At 38.3% G+C, this 27,743-nt stretch overlaps 1 protein-coding gene and 1 pseudogene across 1 annotated transcript in view; both read right to left on the bottom strand.

Annotated features, from left to right (window-relative positions):
* KCND2 (potassium voltage-gated channel subfamily D member 2) overlaps window positions 1–27,743 on the bottom strand; it is a 480,490-nt gene that overhangs the window by 389,596 nt on the left and 63,151 nt on the right. The window lies entirely within an intron of this gene.
* On the bottom strand, window positions 23,913–25,848 carry LOC121474938 (annotated as a pseudogene).

The raw sequence follows: 27,743 nt of genomic DNA, 5'->3' as shown, positions 1-27,743 counted from the left end.
ATAAAGCATATTAATGAAGAAGAATTGAGTTAGAGCACTTCTGACAAGATCAACTCATGAGCTAACGCATTAGGGTAGACTCACCTACAGGGTCTATATGTTAGGGATGCAGCTGATACTGAGCTACTAGAAACAGGGTTCAAGCCAGGAGACAGGGTGAGGTAAGGTTAGAGAGGCAAAAAGAAACAAACCGAAGGCATTAAATCACTAAAATGGAAAGTGTGAACTCCGTGCAACAGATGGTGGCAACTGTCTCACTGCACGTACCACCGAGATCGTTTTAGTTCTGAATCGATCTGATTAAGATGTATGTATTGATAGTTAAGCCAACACAACACTTTGAGTTTCTGCTAGATTTTGCTGTGGATAAGGAAGGATGGAGACAAACATTCCTAACTTCAAGGACTATCCTAATGCCAACTTTGGATTTTTTCAGAGCCTCGCCACCTGTACTAACACAACTTGCCAGCCTGTTCTCTCCACCAGTGACACGCACCTTGCTAATTCCTGTATAAGAAGTACCTTTGCTCTTACAGTCAGTGTCTATAATAAGAAACATTCTTTCTCTTGTGTCACTTTTCCCCCCCAGATTATAGTCATCCATGAAGGTCTAGTCTACATCTCTCTCTCTCCAGCATATGTGTCAAAATCACATCCATCTATACTATTCTTAACTCTCAAATTTCTAAATATAGTAATTTTTTTTAACTCACTGAAAATGATTGTCATATTTGCTGCTTCGTCTATGCTGAATTATGTCCTCCCAAAATTCACGTGGTTCCCCCACCCTCTACATTATGTGCTTATATTTAAAAAGAAGTCCTTTAAAAAGGAAACTGAAGTTGAATGAGGTGAAAAGGGTGGGGTCTAATCCATAGGACTGGTGTCCTTATAAGAAGACAGAGAGCCACCAGGGGTACACAGGCACAGAGAAAAGCCCAAGTGAGGACACAGCAAGAAGGCAACTACCTACAAGCAGAGAAGACTTAGGAGAAACCTACCTGCACATACCTCGATCTTGGACTTCAGTCTCCAGGACCATGAGAAACCAATTTCTGTTATTTAAGGCACCCAGTTCGTGGTATTTTGTTGTGGGATCCACAAACAACTAACATACTGCCTGTATTTACTGAACACTTATCTCCCTTATTTGACGCCAATCCTCTGGGGGGCGGGGCGCAGGAAATAAAATTATCTAATTTTTAAAAATCTCTTACAATGCTTGAGATAGTTTATTCGTTGCAATAGTATTAGAAGGTTATACACTTGCATACATAAGGGAGTGAACTTCAGATTTTCACAGAGGAAAGTACTTTTTAGGAAGAATTAAAATACTCCAAAGAGAGAAAACTGAAAATCACTTAAGAATCCCAGGATAGGGGATCCCTGGGTGGCTCAGTGGTTTGGTGCCTGCCTTTGGCCCAGGGCGTGATCCTGGAGTCCCGGGATCAAGTCCCACATCAGGCTCCCGGCATGGAGCCTGCTTCTCTATCTGCCTCTCTCTCTCTCTCTCTCTCTCTCTGTGTCTTTCATGAATAATAAATAAAATCTTAAAAAAAAAAAAAAAGAATCCCAGGATAAAACAGGAATAGAGCCCTGGAGTGGAAATGATATTGATTCGGGAGTCCATCAGAAAGCCCCCACTTTGAATCCTGGCTCCTCCATGAATAACTGTGTAGGTTGGTCTTCAGTTTCTTTTCTTTTCTTTTCTTTTCTTTTCTTTTCTTTTTTTTTTTTTTTTTTTTTTTTTGGTCTTCAGTTTCATCATTTTACAAATCGGATAATAATAACACCTAATTTCCAGGATTATTACAACTTAAAGAAACTGCTAAGCCCCGACTCTAATTTCTGGTGACACCTGCTTAATCAGGATCGGCTATTTGGACAATTTTACGTAGTACCACTAGAACAGGTATAAGTCAGGGAAAGAATAAACCTGCAAGAAGAAGTGAATGTCTTGTGAGAGATACGAAAGGCGGTGGTGAAGTACTGAGGACAGAAAAAGAAAAAGCGTCCTAAGGGCAGAGCAGCGCTGAGAGTGCGGCTTGGCCCGGAACCCTGACTTTTTAAAGGTATCTGTCCACAGGGTCATGCACTTTTATCCAGCAATGCTAAGGAGCCTGGAGATAACAAGAGAAAAGAATGATCGGATTTACACAGAGCTTGAGATGAGTCTGGGGGGGAGGACACCAAACTAAAAGAACAGAGAGAGAGGCCGAGAGTGCTGCGAAATAGGAGATGCTTAGTCCATGCAGGATAAGAATCACGGCAAGACAAGAAGCAGCTGATAGCAAGGGAGGGCGCGGATATGGGAATCGTGGTTTTTCCTGTTCCAGTTTCAGCGTTTTCTTGACTTGACCAATACGATGGCTTTTCAAAACTCCACACTTGGATACACCCAAACGGTGAGCCAGACTGGGGTTCTCTACTCTGATGGACTATTTCAATTATGGCAACAGGATTTCACTTTGATGATCATCTCATTTCTCACCTAGCATCGTCATACGCTACTGCGGGACCTGGGATCCTTCAAAATATTCATGTACGATTTAAAACTCCCATGAAAATATCTTTAGATTTTATGTTTATTAAGAAAAACCCTGATACTCGCTGTTATCCTTAAAGTAGCAATGTTCTCAGCAGTGTCATTACGTTTATATGATGTTGAAGGCCTACGGACGAATGCATGTCCTTATTTCATGACATTGTGAAAAATGTTATAATTAGGTCATCACCAGGGATGACACTGTGTCTCCTCAGGGAGCATGTAACATCCCAGTAGTTTTCCAGTACAGCATTACTGATATGGGGTTGGCATAAAGGATTAGGTGCCCTCCCTTGGTTCAAGGTTAGCACACAGGAATCACAGAATTCATACTCCCATTGAGACTGGTTTGTCCTTTCTCATGACTTTTCCTCACCTAAATGAGTTATTTGATATCCTAGGAGCTCTTACCTCTAAAATATGACACTTAAAATGTTCCTGACTATAAGAATTTAGAAAAAAACAGAAACATAATCAATGTTCTCTACGTATCCAGGTGTAGGTTGATTATGTACATTTGCTCGAGGGATTAGAGACATTTTGACTTGTAAGGAATTTTCATGGAGGAGTTGGTAATACTAAGTACAAGTACCTCAGAAATGATAAACGGTGATAAAAGATGATGCAGATGTGATTTTTACCGCATGAATTTTCTACTAGAAGAGTCTTGTATGCTAGTGAGCTTCAGTAAAAAAGCAAGCAAGGGAGTGAAGGTCACTTCTTGCTTCTTTAGACTGATTTAGCTTAAGAAAAATAAAGTTTGAAAAAAAAAAAAAAGAAAAAGAAAGTTTGCCAGAATATTGACTTGATGACTCCTTCATTCCTTCCAAAAACATGTGTCTTAATATTATTCACTTGGACACATTTTTGGATATTTATCAAAACTAATGAATATTATAGCTTACATAATGTGTATCTCATATATAAAATGTTTGTGATAAATGTTCCTTAAAGAATTTCTTTTTTGGGGGGGGGGGTCTCTTGGGTGGCTCAGCAGTTTATCGCCACCTTCAGCCCAGGGTGTGATCCTGGAGACCTGGGATTTCAAGTCCAGCATCTGCTTCTCCCTCCTCCTGTGTCTCTGCCTGCCTCTCTCTCTCTCTTTCTCTTTCTCTCTCTAATAAATAAATAAAACCTCTTTTTAAATAATTTTTTTCTTAAAGAATTTCTAATTGAAGTTGCTAAAGCAAAATAAAAAAATCTCTCAAAGCATATTTGCCTTTACCAAGTAAGGGTCTCCTTAGTCACAGGGTTTTTTACGTGTGTGCACCCATTTATGCAATAGATGCCTTATGCAAAAGACAAGATTATCTAAAAGAAACCTCCATGAATAGCAAATGGCTGAGATTTATTTTTCCCTTAGAACTGAGGCTGAAGCCACTTCCAAATAAACTGTCTGATTTTTTGTAATACTTTTTATCAATTTCTTTAAAAAGAATAATAATTAACTCACTACTTGTTCATGTAAATAACACCTTTATCATGAAAAAATAATTTTCTAGAAAAGTGGCCTTTTTTTTTCATTTTTGCAAATCTCTTTAATGATTGACTTGACAGAGGAGAGCAGGCTTTGCTTATCTGTTGCTGTATTCAATCTGTTGAGATATGCTCTTTTGGTTGAAATATATGAAGACAATCCTGCCTCACACAGATAAATATTTGGGAAGGAAGGAAGGAATGGTATATTTTAATAACATTTTCAGATAACTGCGGATATTCCTTTTTGATACTATACCAAATCTTGACAAGTGGCAGTTTATAAAAGATTAGTTACAAGGTGGGATCTGAAACCACCTCAATGAATTTTTCATTTTCTCTTACATTAAAATCTATTCCTCTAGCTTACATGTTGAATGGGCTTTTTGCCCATGCATGATTTTGCTACATCCTGCACTGGACAACTATTAAATATTAGTTCCCTGAGTTATATTCATTTTTCAAATGTTGACACATTTCAAGATCATATTATATATGCAAACATATATATATATATAATATATATTAAAAATTTTTTTCAACATCACCACCAATCATACCAGAAAAGTCTTTAGGTATTAGGAGATTGTAAACCTCATAGGAATGGTTATACGAGGCTCACTTCATTAATTTTTGAGAAAATGTCTGCCAAATACCCGCATCTGAATAACCATAGTTGGCATGTCAGTTGTTCTTCCAAAAAAAAAAATAAAAATAAAGGCATTATATAAAAAAAGTGGCTAATTTAGTTCGCCACTTGAACAAACTGTTTCTTCTTGAGACAATCAGGGTATTTTGTTTAAAGAGATGCTTTATGCATATTTAGCATTTCATCGCAGGGCATATTTAAACATTAAAAACCTCGAAAGTTGAGACTTAATGAAATGAATAGCTTTTCACTGCTTCCATATTGTTAAGTGAAACTGGCTTTAAATTTTAATTTAAATATAACTGTCTGGTGCCACTTCCTTCATTTGTGCTAAGGTACCTTTACTCATTATTTTTGCAGCATCTGTGCAACTATCAATACAGTGAAAAAGGCAAGTAATGCCCTAGAATATTATTTAAATAGTTTGTGTGAATTCCCTAAAAGTATTTCAGAAACCCCCAGAGGTTTGTGGAGCACAATTTGAGCACCCCTGTACTAGCTCAAAACCCTGAGCTCTTAGACCCATCATGTTCAATGGTCTACCAGATGTCCTACAGGCACCATTATTTCAAGAATCTTAATTGATTAATGATCATATGATCATTGGTTATTCCTTTTTCCCCAAGCTGTTTCTCTGTCATTTCCTATCTTAGGTAGCATCCTTATTCAAGTCATTAAAGTCAGAAATCTAGGAGTCACTCTTGATTTTTCTTTCTCCTTAAAGCCTTATATCTAATTAGTCAGTAGGCCCAATCTATCCCATATATTCATTTCTGTCCAACACTATTAAGATTGAATTAGTTCAAGCCTTCAGCATCTCAAAAAATTGACACGTAACTAGTTTTCTTCCCCCAGTCCCCTTCTCCTCCTACTGATACTCCCTCTACTAACGTTAGCTTTTGAAAAAGCAAATTTAAATAATGCAATATTGAGAGATGAGGCTCTTGTCACATAGAACTGGCCTCAACTCCCAGCTGAGTGACCTTGGCAAATTATTCAGGCTCTGTGTGTTACACTGCTTGCCTTTGTAATGGGGAAAAAAAAAAAGTGAAGGTATTTATCACATAAGGTTGCAAAGACAGAGATAATTCATATAAAGCACTATCTAGATTCATAGAAAGTATTATCCCATAGCCTGATATCTAGCAGGTTGATGATAAATGTTAAGAATTGTCAGTCCTCTCCTTAAAATTCTTCTCATTTTGTTGTAAATATTATCTGATATGTTTTTCTCACTCCTAGATGATGTTCTCCTTGAGGTTAGAAGCTCTAATGTATCTTCACTTTGTGCCCAGGGCATAGTAATCATTTGAACCATGGTTGATGCTTAGTAATGATCAGTTAATGAATGCAGAGTTTCCCCTGAATTACCTACAAATGTAGACTTAGTTTAGTACTATTTGAAGTTTTTAAGTCATATGTGTCAATTCTTTAAGAGTCTACCTAATTACTAGAAGAAAATAGAATATGTAAACACACATAAACTAAATTACATACTAGGATTAATCTGCTGACTTATTATCCCAGGTTGGGAAAAATCCCAAGCCATTTTAGACATTTTCAAAAGCTGTTTCTTCCCAAAGACTCATAAAAGCAAAGGTTTTAACCTGTCCTTGTTGGGTCGGCTTGAAGATTCATGATTATCATGTATGCGTTTTAGGGGGAAGAATGTCTACGGCTTCCTTCATAGTCTCAAGAGGGGTCTGTGACCCAGACAAGGTGAACAGCCTCCGCTGTAGAAGATGGCAGGGCATGTAACACCCGGAGTTGGCGCAGTCCATGACCAACAGAGAGAGCTGTCTCTTAGCGTGCAAACATTTTGGAACGTGTCAAATCACACAGCGAAGACAACCGCCTACCAGGCCTACATTTATCTGAACTTTGAAAATAAATCATATGAAGTCCACAACCCTGAACCCAAGTACCTGATCTCTGAACAAGAGCCAATAAATAAAACTGTTAAATCACAGTGCCAGTTTTACTGCACGCTTCTTTGCAGCGAATTTTTTATTTGTTGCCAACACTGCTGGGGGCTCAGAGAGAGTCTGTGCTGATTATAACCTTGAATTTCATCTGTGTGTGGATTTATTTAAACAAGTCAATTTTTAAAAGCATATGCAGGATACATAATGCATAGCATATAATATGTACTATGACTATACCTTCTAAAACACATGTAATATAATATGTCAATCATAATATGCAATATAAAGTTTATGCAATACATCATGCATAATATACAACGATGCTTTCTAAATATTTATGGATTTTCTACAGTCACAAAATAATTTGCATATGTGATACAGATAATTCTATCAGAGTTTAATAAGTATAATTGGGTTAAAGTTATTACTCTATCAATAATTAAAGTCCATTTATATTTCAGTGACTACACTTAAATATTTTTACAACATTTAATAGGCATATACCAGTTTAAGATCGATTTTTCTTTGGACTCTTTTTTGTGTTGGTGCAGTTTATATGTAATTTTTAATGTTTAACTACACAAAGTGGACCTGGGGGTATATTACTTAAATCAGAATTTAGCAGAATAGAAGTATGACTGGAACCACAATTTAGGACTTGGCAATTAATGTTACTTGCAGCATATGTTAAAAAGTGTTCAGTTACAGGCTACCAAGTGAATAGAAATCTGTCCCTAAGTTCAAATTTTCTAAGGAGCTGAGGTAGAAGTAACATGGATATTATAAGCATAAACACTCTGAAATCAAACACACTGATTAAAAATTCACAGGATTGCCTCTAAATTCACTAATGAAAAAGTCATCATACTGAAGTAATCATTATCAACTTTTCCACCTTTATTATCTGTTCTTGTCTGCTTCATAAAAATTAGAAAATTAAATGCAAGATCTTTCCATTAGTGCACTGTTAAAGCTGTAAATTTAAAAACAAATCAGAGAATATGAAAGTTAAGATCCTCTTAGTAACATTAACTTGTCCGACACTGATTATATATAATTCCTGAATTGCTGGTTAGTGTTCTAAATGTACACTTTATTATAAGGCACAAGAAATGTAAGGAAATTGATGTTGTTATGAAAACCCTAACTTTTTACTTTCTTGAGTCATGAAGGTTGAAATTTGCAATCCTAACGTGGTATTAACATGGGATTCTAAATCTAATTAAACAAACTGGCTGAGAAAATGAACTATGCTCACTCAGTAAAAATGATGTCTGTTTTCTTGCATGGAACACTTCTAGCACCTGCCTTTAAACGTAACAGATGAAAACTTTAATAATTTAGTAGTTTTTCTAAACACTCATAAATGTTACCTCATAAAGTGATAGTATTATATACGCCTGCAAAATCTATAAAACTTTATGTATGTAATGTTATATAAAATTATCAAAATTCCTAACCATTAAATAATGTGGGCAAATTCATATAGCATCCATACATATAAAATATATAATTAATGCAGTTACTGTTCGTTACATTTGTAAAGGTACCAAAAAAGTACTATATGGAAGGAATAATAGGTAAGATGAAGATTTCGTGGTTATGTAGATATCTGTAATGGGCCCCAGATTAAAAGGAATAAAGGGTAGCCCAACAACTATCATAAATAATAAATAATAGTGAAATTAAAGCTCTGAGGGGGCCACTCTTTGTATGTAAATGCTTGGTGATAAAAGTATCTAGAACAGTATCTGGGTTACAATAGCTGCTTAAAAGCGTTTGTTGGGTTGGGGTGCCTGTGTGACTCATGGGGTTGAGCGTCGGGATCTCCCTTTCGTATCCGATCATGATCTCAGGGCTGTGGGACTGAGCCCTGCGTGTCAGGCTCCACCCTGAAGGCGGAGTCTGCTTCAGATCCTCTCTCTCTCCCTCTCACTCTACCCCTCCTCCTGCTCTCTCTCTCCGTCTAAAAATAAAGAAGTAAAAGCTTAAAAACAAAGAACATTTGTTGGGTAAATAAACTCGCATAGTATCTTCAATAATATAGAACCTGAAAAGCTTCCCCTTTAATGGATGGTCAGGTTCCCTATGAAAGATGTAGCAGCAGAGCATATCTGAGTAACCAGCATAGTAGCTACACACTCCGGCGGTGGGGAGCGGGGAAGAAAATCAAAATCAAGGTGTGTCCGCAGCGATCTGTCTAAGGATATTATTTGAGACTGCACACCAGGCCATTGTACTAGTATTCATCTCACTAGGTTAAACAACAAGCAGATGCATTGGGGCACCTGGGCAGCTCAGCCGTTGAGCGTCTGCCTTTGGCTCACGGGGCGATCCCAGGATCCTGGGATCCTTGTGGGGAGCCTGCTTCTCCCTCTGCCTGTGTCTCTGCCTCTCTGTGTGTCTCTTGTGAATAAATATCATCTTAAAAAAAAAAAAAAGACAGATGCATCAATTCCAGAAAGACAGTATTAAAAGGTCCACGTTTCCTGGGAATGCACCGTGTGTGTGCTTGGTGGGGGGTGAGGAGGAGGGGAGGCTGGGTAGCTTAGACATGGTAATGGTGGTAGTGAGGCCCTTATGCTTCTCACACAAACTCAGGTGTCCATCTAATTATCCCATGGGGGAGGGGGCATCAGGAAACCATGGGAGATCTTCCTGATATGGATGTACAAGAAGAACAAAAGTAAATTTCTCCAGAGGACTGAGAGACAGGCTGTGACATAAATGGGAGAGATGATGAGATATTTAAGGAGTGGAAGGGCCAATTAAAATTATTCCTCAAAACTTGTATTTAATAAATATTTATTAGAGGATTTGGTATATGATTATGGACTATCTAGGCAGGCTACTTGGGTTCAAATCCTGCTCTACGGCCAGGGGTATGCTGAGGAGGCAGGCATGACCTTTCTTCCAAGCACATTATAATAAACTACGAGAACTAAGTTAGCAACAGTAAAACAAAGACGTATAAATTTAGAGATACGCGTCTTCTGTTTCTAAAAAGCAGAGTTTATGAATAATCCCTAAACATATGTCTGATAACAGCAAAAGCAGCATATCCTAAGACGCACTGGGGTAAGACCCTTTCTTTTTGGTCTTTCAGGTCACTTGGTAGAGAACACGTTGGATCTGAGAAAATGCATTCATTCCCACCGAGGTTGTGAGGTCTGTCCCACCCAGGGCAGAGCCACCTGGCTGCTCTGATCTCCTCGTACCAGGGGAACTGCTTCTTAGCGACCTCGTAGGCACCAAGGTACCTAGTGCTAAATGCCTCCTTAGATTAGGTCTGCATTTTTATCAAGGTTCTTATTGTCTTGGACAAGGCACATGCATGCACCGCCTTCGTTTGGTTCTAAGTGGATAACCTGTCCAGTCCTTAAATATCATCTGAACAATAACGTAATCACGACGTGATTAGAGAAAGCCCTCCAAAGCCATGCCCCTACTCATCTTCCTAGGGAGGCGTCTTAGTCTGTGTAGGCTGCTGTCACACAATACCACAGCCTGGGTGGGCGGCTTACAACCTCAAAACCTCCCTCTCACAGCACTGGAGGCCGGGACGTCGGGGATCGGGGCACAGCACATTCGGGGTCTGGTGTGAGCCTGCCTCCCGTCCTCAGGACCTTCCGGCTGTAACCTCACAGGGCAGAAGTAAGCTAGCTCTCTCTCCAGGCTCTCCTTCCACAAGGTCACTAATCTTGTGCCCTGTTGATGGAAATATAAAATGATGCAGCTTCTCTAGAAGACTTTACAGTCATTCCCCTCCCCCCCTCAAAAAAATTTAAAAATAGAATTAACATATGATCCAGCAATTCCACACCTGGGTGTCTATCTACATGCAAAAGTACTAAAAGTGGCGTCTCTAGGAGATATCTGTACACTCGGATTCCTGGGAGCGTGATTCACAATCATGAAAAGGTGGAAATGTCCATCGATGGATGAATGGGTAAATAAAATGTGGTATTTCACTCAATAGAATATTATTGGGCCTTAAAGAGGAAGGACACTCTGACACATGGTACAACGTAGGACAGACCTCGAGAACATCATGCCAAGTGAAATGGGCCGAGCACTAAAAGAGACTCCCTGTGTATGACGGCGCGTACAGGAGAGACCTGGAGATCACAGAAGTTCGGTGGTGGCTGCAGGAGTGCAGGGTCGCTCAGCGGGTACAGGGTTGCAGTGTGGGAAGAGGAGGTATTTCTGGAGATTGGTTGAGCGATAAGGTAAATATATTTAACAACACTGACCTATATACTTAAAATGGTGAAGAGAGTAGATTTTGTTACGTGCATTTTGCCACAATTAAAAATAATCCAGACTCGGTTAAAAAGAAAGGCGGTATCTCCCCGCTACTGCTTGCGCTGGATCAGTCAACAACTCATCCCTCAAATTTTAGAACTTTTTACTCAAACTGTTCTGAATTTCAGGCATCTCAATGCTATTACTTTGGTTCTTCAAAGAAATTATGTCCCAAGTACCTGCCTAAGACTGTGCCTTGCAGTTTTTGTTTTCTGAGGTAAGAGAGAGGTCTGCTCATTTTTCTTATAATCCTTGACCTATTCATACTTTAAGATCAATTCAACACTTCTCCCCCCCCCCCGCCCCCCAGTGAGGTCTTCTCTCTTTGACTGTGCTGACACTGTTTCCTCTGGGCTACCATTATGTCTTGCAAGTAACTCATTTATTGCATTTACTGCCCAATTAGATTTATACTAGCTGTGAGCAGCTTAAGGGGAAGGATGCTTCATATTCCTCTGTGTGTCCCAAGAACTCAGCGGAGAGCCAAGCAAGAAATAGAAGTTCAGGATTTATTTATAGGATGTTGCTGAAGCCATCTCTTGTAAAACTGCCTTATTAAATAATTGTGAAATAAGCTCCTCTTAGGGATCAGGACTATGGGAGAGTAAAAGCTCACCTCCTCCTTTTCACTAAATAACATATTATTTTACTGAATAATATGATAGAATTCCATTTTTCTCTTTTGCCTCGAGTGCCAGGAAGCTAAATGCCAAACGTTTGTCCTAAATTAAAGCTTACCCCCAGCATTAGTAATCTAGTATGAGTAATCTGGTATTATTCCACCACTACCCCACCTCGGCTTGTCCCTGCGTCTGTGCTATCGTAACATTATCTTGTTATAAACTGCCTCAAGTCTATTTTGGAAGGAAGTGAGATATGATTAAAATATGTAAAATATGCAATATGAGGCTAAATATGAAGGTGCTGTTTTAAAGCTGTTCTCTTTAGTTTCCTTTCTTTGTTCCATGAATAATGTTTCCTACATTTCAGCATAATCCTAAACAGCTGTGCTCTCATTACTGCAATATCTGTTCCTATACACTTGATGTTGTCTGGTTCAGTTCCGAGTGGGCGGTATAGTCTGTTCTCCATAATTTGTTTTCTAATGTATATCCACTTGTGTGTCATATTAGTTCTATTTTTCCTTAAACTGTGGCTAAATTAAGCTACTTTTCAAAGGAATAAGACAATCTAGTCGAGACCCTTTCCATGTAAGATATGTGCACGTTAGTTGGTATAATGAAGATAACGGGAAATACGATTTCCCTCGTAACAATCTTAAACCGTAGAATTTATTAGAGCTATATCTAGATGTAGATTCAGGATAACTGTGACTCTTTGAGCAAGTCATTTGAATACTTAGATGAATTCCAGTGTTGAAATGTATTTCAAGCTCATTCCTACTCTCGTTGCTATTCACTCCCTGAAAAATACGCACTTGACTAAATCTTCTGTGTCTTGCAAGGCATACGGTACCTCAGTAGTCCGTCCCTCCTGTGAAACATTATCTGCCCATCCAGTGCCTGGAGAGCTTACACTGATCCATCCATTTTCCACATTTTCATAATACCACAGAGTTCCTGCTTCTAATTTAACATCTAGTAACACATCAACTTTGGGATGGACCAACTAGTACATTTATAAGCACATATTCTCCTTGGCACACATTTGGACTGCATTTCCCAGCCTCTCTGCATCTGAGTGGATCGTCTGACTCGTTCTGGCCAGTGGCAAGTAGGCAAACATAATGTTCACCACTTTGATGCTGACCTGTACACCTTTTTTTAAATTAAAAAAAAAAGATTTTATTTATTGCAACAGAGAAAGAGAGGGAGAGCACAAGCAGAGGGAGAGGGAGAAGCAGACTCCCCACTGAGCAGGGAGCCCAATGTGGGGCTCGATCCCAGGACCCTGGAATCATGACCTGAGCTGAAGGCAGAGGTTCAACTGACCAAGCCACCCAGGCTTCCCTATACAACTTTTTAAATGCTTTGTGCACTCTCCCTCTTTGTACTCTTCTACTGGCCATATGAACAGGACCCAACAACAACTATAAGATTCTAGGGAACTGCAGAGTCCTAATGGGTGCCTCAGTGACTGTATAGATGAAGCTCTTCCCTCCATCCCTTCTTTTCCTAGGGTCATTTTTTACTTCTCTCATTGATCATAAAAGACCATAAATATATCTCAATCCTCTATATGACTAGAACAGCTGGGTGGCTAAGGCAGTTCAGCCCCCAACTCATGCTTTCCGCTCGGGTCATGATCTCATGGATGGTGGGATACAGCCTGCCTGGCATCAGGCTCTGTGCTCAACAGGACATATTCTCTCCCTCTGCTCCTCTTCCACTCGTACTCTCTTTCCCTCAAATAATAAATAAATCTTAAAAATTCTCTATACAACCAACAACAATTATTTAGTAACATTCATCCAACATCACTATATTTTAGTAGAAAATACGTATCATCTTCCAACTTGTCATACCGTCATTCAATTACATGCATTTCACTATTCATTAAATATTCTCAATAATTAATATGTTTATATGCTATCCAATGATCAGGCTAGTTATATATCCACATAATTTAAGGAAAAAAAAACCAAAAAAATTAACGCTCACTTTAGTACTCACTAAAAAGAAAATGATAATGTTCAGATTTTCCTCTTTTGACTGTTGTTCCGAGTAAGTGTTATAATAAGTGATATAGAGCTAGAAATTGAAAAAAAGGAAACTCTCTAAGAGTCCACAAGCACATTTTTGAGTCACTGAAATAACACACAGTTGGTGTATGAATGGGTTCATGAATCATTTATCAGTGGTGATAGAAATAGACATTATTTACCTCAGAAGTCTAGCTTTGTTGTGGTACCTTGTAAAGATGTTCAGTATTTGAATCTCTACTTTCAGGGGAGAGAACTAATGTTAATTAGATGCTTATTCTGTGCCCGGTGCTTTACATAAACCATTGTTCTTACCCCTCACGATAACTCTGTGAGGTAGTCATTTTTCTCCCCGTTGTAGAGATGAAACACTTCAATAAAGAACTCGGCTCATAGATGGCAGCGCTGTGACTGGAACCCACAACTGCCTTATTCTTTCATACTTTTTCTTTCTAACACAGAACTCTCTCTAGCACTGCTCATCTACATATTTTTTTTTATGATGCTTTAATTTGAAGCATTTTTTCTCTACCCTATCAACATTTAAGTCAATTAGTTGTTATTATTTAATGAGTTTCTACATTACACTAGCCATAATGCCATAATCAAGTTTTAAAAATCACATAAGAGATTGCCTTTCATCAATGTGGCCACTTCCATTCTTATGACTGTTTCTATATCATTTTTCTTCCCTGGTCCCTATAAATTCTAGCTTTTACTCTATTGTCATTAGATTTTATCACTCATTACCTTCATTGTTGCAGTCACTAGATGATCTTGCAATTAATTCCTGCATGTTTCTCAAGGACTTTAGCTCCTGCCTCTCTTCCAACATAACTCTTGATTTAATTATAGATGATTTCCATATATACATATACAATCCTTCCTGAAATTTGGCCTTTGGTTGCTTGCTCTTCTTTCCTCTAAAAATCTTGTCTTCTGTGTTATTTTAATCAATCAATGTCCTGGTCATTTCTAGGGCTATTCATTACAGGGAATGTCCATACTTCCATAACCTGTTTCATGCATCTAGTTCTTTGATCATCAACTCCTATCTTTTCAGCTCATTTGCTCTAGTATCTCAACTCTAACGATCATTTGATCCCATGGGGACCATCAATCAATTGGACTATAAACATCTCAATGCCCCTCAATAACCTTTACTAGGCGAAGCTACAATCCTGCTGAAATCTAACTCTTGGCCTCTTCAGCACCTACACATAGGCAGCTAAATACTGATGCAGAAATACACGATAGCTCTGAATGATCTCACCTTAAACTCAATTTGAGAAACTGTTGGAGATCCCCTACGGCTGCCCACAATCCACTGTACTTCACTAGTTCATGTACTTTCTACTACTATCCCAGAGGACTATTCCATACCTATTCCTTTCTTCTTTAAAGACCTTTTTTTTTTTTCTTTTCAGAAAGAGAGTGTGAGAGAAAGAGCACAAGAGAGGGAAAAGACAAACAGACTCCTCACTGAGCTGAGTGGGGAGCCCAACATGGAGCTTGATCCCATTAACCCAAGGGCCCCAGGACAATGACTCGAGCTGAAGGCAAATGTTTAACTGACTGAGGCCACCCAAGTGCCCCTTTTCTCTTTTCTTAAATTTCCCATACCTCCATCCTAATACCTCTATCACTCCAATTTGATGATTTTGTTTCTTTTTTTCACTGAGAAAATTAAAGCAACTAGAAAGAATCTCCGGGAAATCTTATAGTTACATACATATATCAACTCACAACTGAACTATATATTTTGCTTTCTCTCAGGTTTCTGGAAATAAATGATATTTACTCCTTTCTAAAACCTTCCCTTGTGCACTAAATACAATTGCCTATCACTTACCCAAGAATCACATAATGGAATTTATTCCCCTTCATCTGGATTATTGTTCTTTCTTACGTCATAAGGATGAACACAAGTAAAAAATGTTCTTCTTTTCCCATCTTAAAAAATTCCTCCGTTAAGTCCCATTTCACGCAACAACTGTAACTCTGATTATCTTTTCCCTTTTGCAGCAAACTATCTTGAGATATTTGACTATACTCAGTAACACTGAATTCCATTTCTCCTCTTCTTCCTTAATCCTTGCCAATCAGATTTTTCCTGATTATTACACCAAAACTATTCTTGTCAAGATCACCAATTACATCCAAATTGCTATGCCCAATGGTCACTTTTCAGTTCTTGAAACTTGTCAAGGGTATTGCCCTTGATATGTTTTCTTCACTTAGCTTCCATTATAGCACACTTGTGCTTCTCTTCTAACATTATTGTTCCACCTCAATCTCCTTTGTTGGTTTCTCTTCCTCTTTCAGATCTCTTACTGCTGGAGTTCCCTGATCTTAGTTCTTTATCCTTTCCTCTTCTCTGTCTACATTCACTACACTGTTACTTCAATCAGCACATAACCTTTAATAACAGCAATATGCCCATATCATCCAAATTTATATGTCTTGCCCAGATGTGTCTTCTGAACTTCAAACTCATATATGTGACTGCCTACTTGACAGATCTACTACGTGGTCAAATAGATATCTCCAAATCAACAGGTGCGAAACTGAACTTCTCATCCCCCTTGTCCTTGCAAACCTATTTTACTGAGTCTTTTCCATTTCTCACTTATTTTTTTTTAAAGATTTTATTTATTTATTCATGAGAGACACAGAGAGAGGCAGAGACATAGGCAGAAGGAGAAGCAGGCTCCATGCAGGGAGCCTGATGTGGGACTAGATCCTGGGACCCCGGGACACGCCCTGAGCCGAAGGCAGATGCTCAACCACTAAGCCACCCAGGTGTCCCTCCATTTCTCACTTAAATGGATGGCACATCCTTTCAGTTGCTGAAACAAAATTCTTGGCTTCGTTCCAGATTTTTCCATTCTCACATTCATACCCAGTTTGTTAGAACTCTTGTTGTAATATCTTAAAATATAGCCAGGATGCAATCTGCAAAATTCCCATTGCTACTACCTTGATACCAAGCCATTATTGGCTTGATTACTCCAATGATTACTATAATCATTCATTAACCGGTTCCTGTTTCCATCTACCTGCAAACTCGCTCAACTCAACAGTCAAAATAGATCCAAATCAGATCACATCTTTCCTCTGCTCCAAACTGTCTACCAGTTCTTCTTTTCAAAGTAAAACTGAAGTCACAACAATACACTACAGTGATGACAAGATCAGGCTCCCCTTCTTTTCTGATCTAACCATTTTCTCACTCATTCAACTCCAACCACCTGACTGGACAGTAATATCCAGTGAATTTACTAGGCATATTTACGATTTATAGGCTTGTGCTAGCATAGCTCCTTCTTGAAATGTTGTCTTGAAATGTCTAGATAACTGCTTGCTTATTCTCTTGAAGTATTTCAAGTCTTTGCTCAGATGCCAGATGGCCACATTCTCAATGAGGTCAACTCTGACCAGCTAAGTAAAAATGCAAACTGATTCCCTTCCCTTTTCCCCTGTTCTGTGTTTTCATTAACACTTACCACTTCCTGTTTTCTAAATAGTTTATGTGTGTGTTCCCCTAATGTAACCCCAGTGTCCACAACAGTCCTAGACACATTATAGATACTCAATAAACATATAAAATAATAAATGTTTAAAATAACATAGTGTAAGTTTGGTCAAACCCACACAAGCATGCATGTGCACACACACACAAGCTCTAGAGAGAGCTGGAAATTTGTCCTTGGTAATTGAAATACAATGATCCACATCTAAAGGATAATTTATAATTCTATATATGAAACAACAGACTCTCAAAATCGTAAAGAACCTTTAAGGTTATATAATCCAGTCATGCATGCAATGTTTATATTTCTTCTACATGTTTTCCCATATTAATTTTCTGGTCTATTCTCGAATACTGTGGTAACAGGGGACCTTTTACATGGTTTGCAGTGAGAAAATTGAAAGTCAAGGTTATTTAATGTTGCCTAAGATTACATGGCAATTAAAGAAAATAACAATGTTAGAATCAGAAACCAGTTCTCTTGCCTACTAGACTAATGACCTTCACCATATTCTATTCTGTATAGAAACCTTTAGTGCATTTAAACATATGTTTACTGAATAAACCAAATGACTACCATAATAAATGACAATTTATACAATATTTATTCAACTAAAGTCAGATTTAAAACTTTATTAAGAGTCTGTATATACAGACAAGCCTCAAGATCATGAAAAACACTCATTTTGAAATTGAAATTCTTTTGTAAGTTTTCTCACGATAAAACAATGAGGTTGATTAAATAGTACCAGCAAGAAACACTTGGCCTACAGAAAGATAATTTATGAAAAATCTGACATAGAGAATTCCATAGGTAACTTCAAAACTCCATTATATTATGCTCTATTAAATCTACCTCACATTAGAAAGATCAAAACAAGAATAAAAGAATGCACATAATTTAGATTAAACAAAGCCTTTGGAAAGTTCCCCTCTCAAAATAATTCAGGCAAAGACTGCCTATATCACTTAGAAAAATCACTTACTTTCTATTACTAGATGAGCTAAAAGAGGTACTGAAAAGAAAGAAAACCTAAATATTATGTCTGAATTGTGAAGTGTTTCATATTTTAATTAGGTTTTGAATTTCTGCTCAGTGTAGCACACCGTGATACAAATAAATTTTTTTTAAGTTTTAAAATTGTAAGAGACAATGAAATATTCGTAATTAGGATGCCTAAATACAACACAGCAATCATGAATAACAACTCTAAGTATTCAGTAATACCATTAAACTCTTTGAATTTCTAAAGATCTTCATATCAGAATTCTCTTGTGTAAAGATGTTATATTTAATGGATTAAAGGACAATTTTTATTACTGTGAGACTCTGAAATGTAAAACAGCTTGACATTTTTGATTCACCATGTCAGTTTATCATGTTCAAATAGACTTTATTCTGTGCAGCTTAATAAAAACTTTTTAAAACTTCAAAAGAACAGAGTGTCTTAGAATAATTTCTCAGAAGGAGCAAGTTCTTGATACTATGTCAGAAAATAGAAAAATTTTGTTTTCAACTCAACAAACACACCTCATTAAAATCTCTGTAAACTAATTCTCATCGACTATCTTTTCCTTCAAAGACTTCCTATACTTGTGTTGTTTTGCCATTATATATGTATCTTATATACATAAGTTTGCTTAAATGTATTTTTATACATATGTGCGCATTAGTTTCTTAGAAAATAGAAGTTAAGGAAATGTAACTTTAGAATGAGAAGGGAATTTACCAGTAATCTATTCCAACCTGATAATGTTTACTGATAGAGGAACAAAAATGAAATACATTTAAAAAACAACTTTGCAACACAACTCAGGTCTACTGACTCTTATTGCAGTGTTCTTTTTAGTACTCCATACTACTGCTTCCCTTGTATACATTAATCTGATAAAGCCTCACAAATAAAGTCTTTGCTAGACTCTGATATTTTCTGTCATATACACAACAGGTTTGATAACCTCTGCTTGAATAGATTTAAAAATGACATCAACTTCAACTGCAAAAATTGCCACCTGCATGGAAATTCATTCACAATATCCTTCATGTTTTAAATCACCTGTATGCAAAAGTTAAATGAAAGAACTGCGGTTGGTTTTCTAGATGAAGGAAAATAATATTATATGACTATTCTTGTTTTAAAATTGAAATATAATATTTTAAAGATATGGGTCCGATTCTGCAGTGTGATGAGTATAAATATGTGTAAAGTATAAGAAACACCTATTTTTTTTTCTGTTTTCCACAGATAAGTACAAAGAAAAAAAATAGGTCAAACCAAATGCTAAGTACTTGCAATGTATAGTCAATCTTATCATTTTGAGTGGCGATACAGCATTTAGGGTTTTTAACATTAGGGCTTTAAACATCATTACTGGAGAGAAAATAATTTCTTGAGCCAGTGTTTATTTTAATTTTAGTATTCATTAAAATTGTCTAGTGACCCTTTGAAAAAATACATCAACATAATAAAGGCCATATATGAAAAACTCACAGCTAACATCATACTCAGTAATGAAAAACTCTTCCTTTAGAATCAGGAATAAGACAAGATTTCCATCTCACCACTTTTATTCAACATCATAGTGGAAGTCTAGCCACAGCATTCAGGCAAGAAAAAGGAATAAAAGGCAAGGAAGGAAGATAAGGAAAGTAAGAAGTAAAACTTTCACTATTTGCAGATGGCATAATACTATACACAGAAAACCCTAAAGTTTCCACCAAAAACTACAAGAACTGATAAATGAATTCAGTAAAGTCACAGGTTACAAAACTAATACGCAGAATCTGCTGTATTTCTTTATACTAATAATGAAGTAGAGAAATTAAGAAAACAATCCCACTATAATTGCACTAAAAATAACAAAATACCTAGAAATAAATTCAACCAAGGAAATGAAAGACTTGTACTCCAAAAACTATGAAATGTTGATGAAAGAAATTGAAGAGGACACAAATAAATGGGAAGAAACTCCATGCTCATCTCCTGGAAGAACCAATATTGTCAAAAATGTCCACACTACTCAAAGCAATCTACTGATTAAATGCAATTCCTGGTTAGCCCGGGGGGTTCAGTGCCACCTTCAGCCCAGAGTGTGATCCTGGAGACCCAGGATTGAGTCCCACGTCGGGCTCCCTTCATGGAGCCTGCTTCTCCCTCTGCTTGTGTCTCTGCTTCTCTCTCTCTCTCTCTGTGTCTCTCATGAATAAATAAATAAATATTTTTTAAATGCAATTCCTACCAAAGCACCAATAGAATTTTTCACAGAAAGTAAAATTTGTATGGAAATACAACATACACTGAATACACAAAGTAATCTTTGTAAAGCTGAAGGTGTCACAATCCCAGATTTCAAGATATACTACAAAGGTATAGTAATCAAAACAGTCTAGTAAAGGCACAAAAATCAACAGAACAGATTTGAGAGCCCAGAAATAAATCCATAATTATATGGTCAGTTAAGCTTTGACAAAGGAGGCATGAATATATAATGGGGAAAAGACGGTCTCTTCAATAGATGGCCCTGGGAAATTTGGACAGCTACATGCAGAAGAATGAAACTGGACCTCTTTCTTACACCATACACAAAATAAACCCAAAATGGATTAAGGACCAAAATGTGAGAGCTAAAACCATAAAACTACTAGAAGAAAATTTAGGTGGCAATTTCTTTGACACTAGCCATAGAAACATTTTCCTAGAAATGTCTCCTCAGGCAAAAGAAACAAAAGCAAGATTAAACTATTGGGACTACACCAAAACAAAAAGCTTATACACAAAAGGAACTATCAACAAAACAAAAAGGTAATCTACTGAATGGAGAAGATATTTGCACCTGATATATCCAATTAGGGGTTAATATCCAAAATATATAAAGAACTTATACAACTCAACATGAAAAAAATGTAATAAATAATCTGATTTTTAACATGGGCAGAGGACTTAAATAGACATTTTTCCAAAGAGGGCATACAAATGGCTAAAGGGCACATGAAAGATGCACAACATCACTCATCATCAGGAAAATGCAAATCAAAACCACAATGTCACCTCATACTTGTCAGAATGGTTAAATTAAAACAACAACAACAACAACAACCAAGAAATACCAAGTGTTGGTGAGGATGTGGAGAAAAAGGAACCCTTCTGCACTACTGGTAGGAATGCAAGTTTGGATAAGCCACTGTGGAAAACAGTATGGAGATGCCTCAAAAAATTAAAAACTAGAAATCCCATATGATCCAATAATCTCATTACTGGGTGTTTACCCAAAGAAAGTGAAAACACTAATTTGAAAAGATATGCGCATCCTTATGTTTATTGCAGCATTATTAACAATAGGCAAGCCACGGAATCAACCCAGTGTCCATCCATAGGTGACGAGAGATAAAGAGAGATATATAGATACAATGGAATATTACTTGGCCATAAAAAGGAAGAAATCTTTCCATTTGCAACAACATGGATGGACCTAGGATGTATAATGCTAAGTGAAATAAGTCAGTCAGAGAACAACAAATACCATATGATTTCACTCATACGTGGAATTTAAGAAACAAAAATAAACAAAAAGAAAGGGACAAACAAAAAACCAGACTCTTAAATATGGAGAACAAATTGGTAGTTGCCAGAAGAAAAGCAGGTAGGGGGGATTTGTGAAATAGATAAAGAGGCTGAAGGGTATACTTATGTTGATTGAACAGTGAGTAATATATAGAATTGTTGAATCATTATACTGGACACCTGAAACTAAGATAACACTGCATGTTAATCATACATACATACATACACACAGATCTATAGACCCTTGTCAATCATACCCCTGCCTCCATTTGGATTTTAACAAGTATCCCAGCTAATACTTATGCACTGGGTGTATCTCTGCACTTTCCCCCTCATCTCGTCTGCCATCTACCACTAAAACAACTTATTATTTCAGAAAAGTGCTAAATCCAAGGGGAACTTGAATAACTATCTCAACATGAAGAAGGATTTTATTGGCTTGATCAAAACTTAAAATCCAAATGGCTGGGGTCATTATCCATTTCTAGCATTTACATTATTACCATTAAGTATATCTGTAGGTTAATCAACTATAAGAAAAATAAATTTCTATGATACATGGAACTGGCCTTCCAAGAACAATGCCTTTTTCCTAGGGAAGAAGTTACATATACAAGTGCAAGAGAGAATGTGTCCAGGGACCTGGAAAGAGCTCAATTTAAGCCATATATAACTACAAGGAATAAAAAAACAAAAGGAGGTGACACTTAATCACGGAAGACAATATGGACGATTTAGGGGAATCTCAAGTCTAGGAGATGACAGTGGGAAAGCAGGGTGATTATCATAGACTCTCAGACTTGGAAATATTTACAGCCATTATCCAATATAGTTTCCCATCCTCTCCTTACATAAACTATATAATATTCTTAACAAGGGGTTTGATGGCTTCTGATTGAATACTACTTACGATAAATCAATGAGAAGAGGAATTAAACAAAACAAGACAAACTGTCAACTCTATATATCCCACCTTAAACAACAGAGTTCAGCAAAACAAACAAACAAACAAAGAAAAACCAAAAAAAAAAAAAAAAAACCAAAAACAAAAAAACCCCAAAAACTAGGATGTAAAAAAAAATAACTAAGATGTATAGTTTTGAGTTTTTACCTCAAGATATGTTTACTTCTGAGCAATAGTAGTTGTGAAATTGTTTCTTCGTGCTTCCCTAAATTTGATTAAGTATTTGAGCCAAACAAAACAAACCAAAATTCATGATTAAAATGAATGTAGTAATTAAATTGTGCTTCTAACGCAGTAACTTGAGGGATGTTTTACTATGAGATGACAGTCCCCATCCTATCACTGCCAGTGAAGGGAAGAAAGAATTAAAAAAAAAAAGTCACAGAAAAACTATGTTTTGCTATCAGGGTCATTTCTATGACTCATAACTGGATTACTTCTTTTTTATTTTTTTTTTTTTAAGGCTTAAAATGTAGCTTAAGAAGTTGATGCTGCATTACTGCTCCATTTCTCAGAAAAACCCTAAAGATATCAGGGACAAACCAAACATGGTGCACCAGTAAAAAACTGTACAGCATAACTACCCGGGATAGGCAAGGCTAAGAGCTACTGTCTGACCCTTCAGCCCACGGTCACTCTGGTCCCAAAATTATCTGTACGATGCCTATCAAAAAAATCTGTGAATAGCAACATCATAGACACAAAAGGGCCTTTCCTGGGTTGTCCTTACCCAGGAAAAAAGATAGAGGCACCTTAAGACAAGATTTAAAAAAAAAAAAACACCAAAATGAAAACCCCTAAGAGAAAATGTGTTCCTTAGGAAATGAAGGGATACTATCTGGGATATAACAGAACTGCATGTGCGCTGTCTGTGACCCTGTGAACATCTGGCTGAATGCCCACCTGTGGGTGAACAGACCAATGGGGCTAAGGTCATTGGGGAATGTCTATTTTTATGGTGTACATGGCAGTGTCTTTGGGGTTGGAGGCTGTAAGAATGAGAAGGCAAATACAACAGGATGCACAAAGAATGGAATGATCAAGGTTAATGGGGGCTCTAACTGGATCCATTTTGCCATAGTTCCTCCCCACCCCGCACCCCAGGCACTCACCAATCACATGAGACTTCAGGAATGCACCACCAGAATAAATTAATTAAATGACATATTGCACAGAACTGATTTGTTAAATATCTCCCCTCCCTTGCCCTCGGCCTCCAGCAAACTCCCCCAGAGCAGTACAGGCAACGGAGACCTAACTATTGGGAGGAATCCCTGACATTTTTCCAGAGAAGAATTCAGGTAGTCCAAAAAAGGGTCTTTTATGGGATTTTGGGAAACTAGACACTGACATTTTTATTAGTATTCGCGACGTTTGTTTGGAGCAAATTCAACCTCAGAATGGCAACACTGAACGCAGGAGGGGTTCCACCAGTTGCCCCAATTCCTTCCCTTGTCGCAGACTGGACAAGGTATGCAGTTGTTGGGAGAGTCAACTCCAAGGTGCCATCGGGCATCATGGCGGCAGATCCAGGAGGAGCCAGGGTACCAGCTGGCTCTGGAGATGCCCAGAGCACCTCCTACCGCCGTCTGGCCCATCCGCATCTCCGTTCTGTCACATCAGGGAACGTTCCCTTGAATCCTTCCTGCTGTCGCTGCATCCTTTCCTCCTGCAAAATCTCCTCACAACGCCTGTGCTCCTCCTCCTGCTCGAGCTTCAGTTGTTTTTTTTTTTTTCTACTTCTTCCATCCTCCGAAGTTCCTCTTGAGCCTCACCAAATCCTGTGTCATCAGCATGACCTGGGCTCATGGTGAGTCACCTCCAGCTCTATCTCCAGCTCCATCTACATCTTCAGCTCCATCTCCATCTCCATCTCTAACTCCATTTTCATCTCCATCTCCAACTCCATCTCCAGGTCCATCTCCACCTCTATCTCCAGCTCCAGCTCCAACTCCAGCTCTATCTCCAGCTCCAGCTCCAGCTCCATCTCCAGCTCCAGCTCCATCTCCAGCTTCAGCTCCATCTCCAGCTTCAGCTCCATCTCCATCTCCACCTCCATCTCCATCTCTAACTCCATTTCCATCTCCATCTCCAACGCCATCTCCAGGTCCATCTCCATCTCTATCTCCAGCTCCAGCTCCAACTCCAGCTCCATCTCCAGCTCCATCTCCAGCTCCAGATCCATCTCCATCTCCACCTCCAGCTTCAGGTCCATCTCTAGCTCCATCTCCATCTCCATCTCCATCTCCATCTCCATCTCCATCTCCATCTCTAGCTCCAGCTCCCTCTCCAACTCCATCTCCATTTCCAGGTCCAGCTCCAGGTCCAGGTCCAGCTCCAGCTCCAGCTCCATCTCCATCCCCAGCTCCAGCTCCAGCTCCTCGTGAGCTTCCTTGACATAGCGGCCCACTTGGCCCAGATGCTGCCTCTCACCCTGGGTAGCCTTCCAGCACTCAGCATACGCAGGCTCAGAGGAGCCAGGCTGTGCCAATCTGGATGGCTGCTCTCGCTCCCTGTGAAGTTGCTGGTTCTCCACAAGCAGCTTCCCTAGAAGTCCCTCTTCATCAGCCAACTGGTCCGTGGGCTCCTCAGGCACAGGCCGAGGAACTGTGGTTAGCAGGAAGGAGCCTTCATGGTACCTGTCCAGAGCTTTCCAAGCATCTGGCTTCCTGGAGAAGTCAACAAGGCCTTTTCTGGAGGGCCTTCCTTGACCCTCCACGATGACCACTGCCCTTTCTCCCTGGCCAAACACAGAAATGACTTCTTCTAGCAGTTTGTTGGAAACATACTTGGGAGGCTTGGGATCGTAAGGGATGTGCTCTAGCAGGCAAAGCACACACGCGGCTGCTTTCCATGGAGCAGCATGTCTCCAGCTCTACTTTGGCAACTTCTGCTGGGGTTGGTGTTTCCAAGTGGATAAAGCCAAAGCCCTCATCCTAATGCATGAAGACTTCACCTGTCATCCCCTATTACCCAAGTTGTTTCCTCATCTCCTCCTCATTGATGTCAGGAAAAAGAGTGCCCTCAAAAAAAAAAAAAAAGCCAGTTATGTTGGATAAAGGTCTTCTTTCTTGGTTTCCTAAAATCCTTCAGGTCAATACAAGTCTTCATTTTGGCCGTGGGCTTCTTGCCTGTTTGCAGTTATGGTGATGGTGGTGGTGGCTGCTGCTGCTGCTCGTGGTGATGCTGACGATGCTTCTTTGAAGTATGGTTTTGCTTCTCCAGGTTTCATTTTTGCACCCCTCTACTGACTATTCTCAGAGCAACAGCAACACTATACAACCTCGTGGATTACTTCTTGAAACTCCATTCTACTCCCCCCGCCTTGATCTCTTCTGTGGAGGAGGAGTGTGACCTGTCAGGGTCTTGGCACAGTCCACCTCTGATTCTCGTCACAGCCACCTTAGAACATAGATTCCTAACCCAAGACATTATTCTACTCTGGGGGAAAGAGTCAAGATAAAGGGAGAAGCTATTTTTTTCTTTATTTATTGTGGCATGGATTAAAACCTTATGCCTAAAGAACTTACACACTAGGAAGACTCATGATATTTTACCCCATTGAGTCCTGGGGGTGATGTCAATAAGTCATTTCTACTGGGGACCCAAGTACCTGTGAGAATTTTTTAAGATGAAGTACAATACATACTCTTATGTCCCTGTTGAAGGGCAAGTGATCACAGTGGGCTCTTTACATCCCTTCACACACTAGTTATGGTGCCTAGACCCTCAGGGCAAACGCTAGAATAGGGAAAATATGGTTTAGTCGAGTGTGGCTGAATGGCTCGTTTGTGTCTTCTCAGAAGGTAACTTTTACTACTGGAAGCACATCCTCCAAGTCAGGAACAGTTACCATCTCCCTATAAGGACACATCAGTTACTACAGAAACATAGTAGACCTATGTTTCTTTGAAATGGCATTGAGTCAAATACTTCAAAATCTCTATTTTGATGCTTGAATATATTATTCTTTGGGCTAAACTGCCATGCTATTTTTTACCTCTTTTGATGCTCACGTGATATGAAACCCCGTTTCTTCTTCTAAACTTAGGTATGTTCCTTTTAAGGAGCTGTCCATTGTAGGAGAAAACAAAATAAAATGGCTTAAAATATTATATATATATATATATATATATATATTATCTCAAGAACCTAGTTTTTCTCGCCGCTATACTGCAGCAGACAAAATTCTGATTATAACTCATTTCCATAAACTAAAAATGATTATATTTACATGGCATTTTAAAATAAAAATTTTTAAACTTACTCACAAGTTGTTAAGATCTGAAGTGCCAAAAGATGTTTTGGAAAGTATTTTGGAAAATGGCCCTCAGAGATTGTCTAGAAATGCATGAAATGAAGTAGCAGTTTGGCAACGGTAACTTATTTTTATTAATGTGAATAGCTAATTCTACTGAATCTAGTATCATCGTTACTATGGACGGAATTGGTTAGTTGAAATATCTGTGTGGATAAAAAAAAAATGAATAATTGTAATATAATCAGTTACATTTCTGAGAGCCAAAATTTAATCGGTGGACTGTATTTTTTGGGGAAAAAATAATATTTAGATTTTCCTTACAAATTTTTTTCTTGTATTTTTCTTACCCTTCAAACTGTGCCATATGGCAAAGGTCCTAAAATGCTTTCTTGGAAACCGTCTGTTGGTTTCATTAAGATCTGGGTTGCTGCTTTTCAACAAATGGGGTAGAGTTTCTAAGAATCTGTCTGTTTTATCATCCATTTCTTCTGGTGATTGACAGCAACCATCTGCAAGTGTAGAAAGAAACTAACCCTTCATGGGACCCAGCCAAGTAGTAAAGTCGAATTTGAATACAATCACATCAATTAATTTGTAGTTACAATCTCTTGTTTTGAAACCGGAAACCAATACTATTTCATGTATTTCTTGTAATATAAACCTATGAAAAAGACAAGGAACAAATTATTAATCTCTTTTCTAGATAACTTAATCCTGTGGAGCTTCAAGGGTCTTAATACATCAGAATTAACATACGTTAAATGGTTCAAACATAATTGGACCCAGGTCTCCATTCTTCCAGCCCCCATGCCCTTCCAATGGACAGAGACACTGCAGGGAATGCTTGTCATAAAGATTAATT

This window comes from Vulpes lagopus, chromosome 13, assembly GCF_018345385.1.
Source record: "Vulpes lagopus strain Blue_001 chromosome 13, ASM1834538v1, whole genome shotgun sequence".
NCBI classification, from domain to species: Eukaryota; Metazoa; Chordata; class Mammalia; order Carnivora; family Canidae; genus Vulpes; species Vulpes lagopus.
Note: the sequence above shows the minus strand (reverse complement) of the source record. Positions and strands in the feature narration are given on the sequence as shown.